Source organism: Pleurodeles waltl, chromosome 4_1 (genome assembly GCF_031143425.1).
Source record: "Pleurodeles waltl isolate 20211129_DDA chromosome 4_1, aPleWal1.hap1.20221129, whole genome shotgun sequence".
Lineage (NCBI taxonomy): Eukaryota > Metazoa > Chordata > Amphibia > Caudata > Salamandridae > Pleurodeles > Pleurodeles waltl.
The window spans coordinates 17,868,702-17,874,183 of record NC_090442.1 but is presented as its reverse complement, the minus strand read 5'-3'; positions in this window follow the sequence as shown (position 1 = coordinate 17,874,183).

Below are 5,482 nucleotides of genomic sequence, written 5' to 3'. Positions count from 1 at the left end.
ATTCATAGTACTTCTGTGAACGCTTTCCTTCCACACTCACCAGACTAACATAAGACCAATGTCTGAGCCACTTTGCTATTATCCATTGTTGTGAAGGCAGCACTCATTTTCAGCATCATGTAGTGATTCTAAAGTCAGTCTAGCAATTGCATCAACATAGCTGGCCTAAATGTTGGTACATCTGTACTTCTCTGTCAATAGTACCCTATATAGACATGATTGGCTCCTATTTTGTTAGCTGTGCTGACAAAAAGGCTGCACCAATTTCCTTCATGGTAAAGTTACCTGTAAGTTTGCTGAGCACATGCTACCTGACAGCTAGCAATTGTGATCCTTGCCATAGTGCATCAATGATCCCCTTATATGTCCACAAAATTACACACAGTCATCAAGTTAGCTGGCAGACATTGCACTAATCCATTGATGTCACTACAGAGCATTCATTTGTGCACAATAACAATAGTCGTACTCACCAACAGTGCCACCAATCATGATTCCCAGGTGGTCCAAGAGATCCTGCTCCCTGGTGATGATGTCAGCCCACCGGTGCTTCAGCTGGTGGTCACTCCTCTGGCTGGCATACACATGCTGCAGGTGATGCAGCACCTTTCCCCACCGGATACTGCTTGCCTCTGTCTGGTACCCCTGTATGACCCTGCCCCCTGCCTGGATCATGAGCGGCAAGAAATGTGTCACCAGCCAGATGAAGCCCCCCCAACTCCTCTTCCCCCATCCTGCCAAGACGTGGCCTACCAGACATACTTATAAATGAAGATAAGGAATAGGGGTAAAATATATAGAAAGGGGAAAAGGGTGAAAGTAGGGGTAAAAAGACAGAAAAAAAGTAAACCTAAACACTAAAAGAGCCCAACTATCCCCAAACTAACACTACCCACAACAGACTCCCACAAACAAGAAATACACAAGATAAATGGACAAATGTAGTGTAGGAAAGTACCATCTTGTCTGGCATGTTACCCCCATATTTCACTGCATATATGTTGTTTTAGGGTATGTGTCACTGGGACCCTGCCAGCCAGGGCACCAGTGCTCATAAGTGTGCCCCGTATGTGTTCCCTTTGTGATGACTAACTGTCTCACTGAGGCTCTGCTAACCAGAACCTCAGTGGTTATGCTCTCTCTGCTTTCCAAATTGTCACTAACAGGCTAGTGACCAATTTCACCAATTCACATTGGCATACTGGAACACCCTTATAATTCCCTAGTATATGGTACTGAGGTACCCAGGGTATTGGGGTTCCAGGAGATCCCTATGGGCTGCAGCATTTCTTTTGCCACCCATAGGGAGCTCTGACAATTCTTACACAGGCCTGCCAGTGCAGCCTGAGTGAAATAACGTCCACGTTATTTCACAGCCATTTACCACTGCACTTAAGTAACTTATAAGTCACCTATATGTCTAACCTTCACCTGGTGAAGGTTGGGTGCTAAGTTACTTAGTGTGTGGGCACCCTGACACTAGCCAAGGTGCTCCCACATTGTTCAGGGCAAATTCCCCGGACTTTGTGAGTGCGGGGACACCATTACACGCGTGCACTATACATATGTCACGACATATGTATAGCGTCACAATGGTAACTCCGAACATGGCCATGTAACATGTCTAAGATCATGGCATTCTGGCATTGGGGAGACAATTCCATGATCCCCAGAGTCTCTAGCACAGACCCGGGTACTGCCAAACTACCTTTCCCGGGGTTTCACTGCAGCTGCTGCTGCCAACCCCTCAGACAGATTTCTGCCCTCCTGGGGTCGAGCCAGGCTTGGCCCAGGAAGGCAGAACAAAGGACTTCCTCAGAGAGAGGGTGTTACACCCTCTCCCTTTGGAAAAAGGTGTCAGGGCTGGGGAGGAGTAGCCTCCCCCAGCCTCTGGAAATGCTTTGATGGGCACAGATGGTGCCCATCTCTGCATAAGCCAGTCTACACTGGTTCAGGGATCCCCCAGCCCTGCTCTGGCGAAAAACTGGACAAAGGAAAGGGGAGTGACCACTCCCCTGACCTGCACCTCCCCTAGGAGGTGCCCAGAGCTCCTCCAGCATGCTCCAGACCTCTGCCATCTTGGAAACAGAGATGCCTTCTTCTGGTGGGCGCTGACCTACATGAAATGTACAGGGGAAAAAGAGAAGTCATTACCAACTGCACCGTCGAAGTGAGTGGCCCCCATCCCTGCCCTTGCCATGTGGCACATGCATTCACAGTCCTTCATGCTTGCTGAACTCTGCCCCCTTCATTCTTACAACCAGCCCTCTCCACCCAGGCATAGCCCATACAACTTGCACCCTATGTACTCACCTGTTGGTCTGGAGGACCGTAGAGTAGCGTGTACTGGGGGAAGACCCCGTCCACGAGCTTCTCCAACTCCTGTGCAGTGAAGGCAGGGGCCCTTTCCCCAGACACTCGAGCCATTGTCTCTTCCAGACCGAGGTCACAGCAGCACTTGCAGTGTAGGTCCTCTCCTGTCGAAGATCAGGTATCGAGTAATTCAACAGATAGAAAATGGCGGTCACGTCCGCGGCGGTGACGTCCGCGGCGGTGCGTATCATCACCGCCGGCGCACTTCGTCATTGGCTCCTGGGACCCATAAGGTCCAATGTTAACCAATGCAGCATTGCGCCACGGTCTTTGACCGCCTACCGCAACGGTTTACAACACCAGCGCAGTTACCTCACATCCCATTGTCCCACTTTACAGGTCAGGCAGCCGCCATTTCAGGGGCCCACATGGCTTGAATTTCAACTGCGTCACACATACCTAGGCCTAGACTCAACACACATACAGACAACTTTTTGGATTATGTTTCGTGTTCTGTGTATCTGTGGGTACATACCTCTGAGTTGTTTGACTCTGTGCTTGCTGTTGTCCTTCATAGGCACCGTCCGCTGGGACATGTGAGGAGATGGCGGAATCCTCCGGTGTACCGACCGCTGGTGGACCTGTTGACAATGGAGACCAGTACATCTCCCAGGTAAATGCTATGTTCCCTGGCTCTGTGCATGACGCCTACATCCTGCGGAATAGCAACATCCCTTATGTGATGGGTCAACTCCAGAGGGACCGTGTGTGGCTATTAGGGGACTCTTGTTACCCCAACCTGTCATGGCTCCTGACCCCAGTGAGGAATCCCAGGGCAGAGGAACGCTACAATGAGGCCCATGGGCGGACTAGGAGGGTGATCGAACGCACCTTCGGCCTCCTGAAGGCCAGGTTCAGGTGCCTCCATATGACAGGTGGTTCCCTATTCTACTCACCAAGGAAGGTGTGCCAGATCATCATCGCCTGCTCAATTCTTCACAATCTTGCTTTGCGACGCCATGTTAAGGTGAGCGTTTTCCCATTGAAATGGCTGTTTCTGCCGTGTTTTTATCCACGGTGAATCCGCCCCGGAAAAGGTGTCGGATTGGCTTGTTGTAATACTGTGGGCGGTACTTTGTCTTCCGCCTGTCTGTTGGCGGTGACCGATGCGCTGTTTGTCTGTCCCGCCGTGGCGGTCGGAGTGGTAAAGTGGCTGTCTATGTTGGCGGTTTCCGCCACGGTCATAATTCCCTTTTTTTTCCGCCGGCCTGTTTGCGGTATTACCACAGCTTTAACACCGTCCGCCATTTTTGTAATGACCCCCATTGGGCCTTATTACAACTTTGGAGGAGGTGTTAATCCGTCCCAAACGTGACGGTAAAGGGACGGATATACCACCAGCCGTATTACAAGTTCCATAGGATATAGGGGGTCATTACAACCCTGGCGGAAGGCAGAGAACCGGCGGTAAGACCGCCAACAGGCTGGCGGTCTTACTTTGCAGAATTATGACCATGGCGGTTATCGCCATGGTCATCCGCCGGTTCTCCGTTCCGCCCGCCAGTCTGGAGACTTGGGTCTCCAGCCCGGCGGCCGTCACTATACCGCCAGCGGTATTTGGACCCGGCTTACCGCCGTGGATTTCCAGCGGTTTGAACCGCCATGAAATCTATGGCGGTAAGCACTATCAGTGCCAGGGAATTCACTCCCTGGCACTGATAGGGGTCTCCCCCACCATCCACCCCCACCCCGACTCCCTCCCCTACCCCCCCACCACCCCTACCACCCCCCAAAAATGGCAGGGCCCCCCTCCCCACGCCGACCCCCAACATCACTTCACCCATACCCACACGACACGCACGCAGGCACCACCTACATACTTACACGCACACACGCCAACATACATGCCTACATCCACACACACAGTTATACACGCACACCCACATTCAAACATACACGCACACCCACATTCAAACATACACGCACACATCCATACAGACATACCCACAGACATACACACACTCATTCCCATACACACAACACCCCCGCAGGCATACACGCACTCACACACCCCCTCTACATACACACACGCACACCCCCATGCACCCACACAACACACAACACCCCCCCATCCCCCTCCCCTCACGGACGATCGACTTACCTGGTCCGACGATCCTCCGAGAGGGGATGGGAGCCATGGGGGCAGGTCCGCCGACACCACACCGCCAACAGAACACCGCCACGGCGAATCACAGGACGTGATTCGCTGGGCGGTGTTCTGTTGGCGTGGCGGTGGAGGTGGAGCAACCTACACTTCCCCGCCTCCCGCCAGTATGGCTGTTGACAGCTCTCCGTCCGTAAAAGGACGGAGAGCTGCCAACGGTCATAATAGGCAGAGCGTAAACCGCCACCAATAGCGGTCTTCCGCACGGCGGTCCCTCGGCGGTCTTTAAAAAAGACCGCTGAGGTCAAAATGACCCCCATAATGGACTCGTAATACGGCTGGTGGTATATCCAGCACTTTACCGTCACTTTTGGGACGGATTAACACATCCTCCAAAGTTGTAATAAGGCCCATAATCACTCCAGATCCACCTGCACTCACCCACCCACTCTAATCCCAACAGGAAACATCCATCCACCCCAGACCCACCTGCACTCACAGACCCACTCTAATCCCAACCAGAAACATCCACCCACTCCAGACCCACCTGCACTCACCGACCCCCTCTAATCCCAACCAGAAACATCCACCCACTCCAGACCCACCAAATCCAGACCCACCCAAAAACACAGAGAGGAGAGTGGGGGCAGAGCTCCTACCCCAGGCAGGAGCCAGGGGGCAGCCTTGATGCAACAAAGGCAAAACAAAAGGTGAAGCAGGGGCACTTGAACGAACCGCACTCCCCTCTGGGGCAAGAGACAGGACTCAGCCCTGGGTGTTATTAATAAAGCGCACTGAAGAGTCGATGGTCTCTTGGCGCTGAAGAGACACAACTTGGAGGACGCATCACTTTTACATTCTGGGCTCCCAGTGCTGTGCTTTCTTCATCCTGCATGAGGCGACCAATCAGGAGGCGGGGCTGGCCATACGTCACAGAGTGCAGCGCTATGAATGGGAGACACGGACACGCAGCGCTGTGTGAAGCATCAGAAATCAGTAAAGCGT